The sequence below is a fragment of the Alligator sinensis genome, unplaced genomic scaffold, assembly GCF_000455745.1.
Source record: "Alligator sinensis unplaced genomic scaffold, ASM45574v1 scaffold1_1, whole genome shotgun sequence".
In the NCBI taxonomy this organism is placed as follows: Eukaryota; Metazoa; Chordata; order Crocodylia; family Alligatoridae; genus Alligator; species Alligator sinensis.
In genome coordinates this window covers 185008-186085 of record NW_005842556.1, presented here as the reverse complement: position 1 = coordinate 186085, position 1078 = coordinate 185008, and the positions used below count along the sequence as shown (strand labels likewise).

Genomic DNA, 1078 nt, shown 5'->3' with positions numbered 1-1078 from the left:
ATGGAGCTCATCCAGGCCTGCCGACTTAAAGGCATCCAGTTCTTCCAAATGACTCTGCACCATCTCAGGGTCTACGCATGGTAGTCTGGCACCTTGCTGCTGCCTCTCTACAACCCCAGTGAGAGACTTGTCATGCCCCTCACTTAGGAACACTGAGGCAAAGAACTCGTTGAGGAGTTCAGCCTTGTCCCCTCTGTCCGTCACCTTTTCCCTTCAAATAGCAGGATAGCTAGGAAACATGCCTGGGAGACTAATGGTCTTGGGCTTTAGCCCACTCCCACTTCAAGATGGGATTTGATTATGGTTTGTTTTTTTTTTTTCTGATTTACCAGCATAACATTTGCCCTGTTGGACCTGGTCCTGGCCACAGGCGATGATCTGGGAAGGGGGGCTCCAGGTCCTTGACCACCTGGGTGATAGCAATCATCGCTTGCTGGAATTCATCATCCAGCGCAGGGTGACAAGGGCCTGCAGCAAGGCAGTGGCCCTAGACTTCAAGAGGGCCAACTTCAATGAGTTGAGGAGATTGGTGAGAGAGGCACTGGGGTTCTCAAGGGCAGGGGAACTCAGTGCCCAAGATGAGTGGTCGTTCCTTAAGGAGACGATACTCGGGGCCCAAGGGGTGACAATCCCAACAAGAAGCAAGGGGGGCAAGAGTGCCCAAAAGCCTCCCTGGCTCACCAAGGAAGCCTGGGAGTGCCTGGTTGCCAAAAAGGCGGCGTACACCCAGTGGAAGGGGTATACCCAAAGATAAGTATACCTCCACTGCTCGGGCCTGTAGGGGGGCTGTTAGGAAAGCTAAGGTGGACATAGAGCTAGGGCTAGCACCCAAGATCAAAGATAATAAAAAGCCCTTTTTCAAATATATAGGGAGGATGAAGAAGGCACTGGGAAATGTGGGGCCCCTGCAAGATACACTGGGCAATCTGGTGGTTGCGCCAGAGGAGAAGGCAGACCTCTTTAACAAATTCTTCACCTCCGTTTTCTTGTGCAGGGACCGGGATTCCCCTACCGTGTTTCAAGATGGACTAGAGGGGAACGCTTCAATACCTAAGGTTGAGGAGGACTGGGTTAGAGT

The 1078-nt window shown here is 52.2% G+C and overlaps 1 protein-coding gene across 1 annotated transcript in view; it reads left to right on the top strand.

Moving 5' to 3' along the window:
* LOC102371502 (olfactory receptor 1019-like) overlaps nucleotides 1-1078 on the top strand; it is a 24217-nt gene that overhangs the window by 15258 nt on the left and 7881 nt on the right. The gene's annotated exons all lie outside the window — the stretch shown is intronic.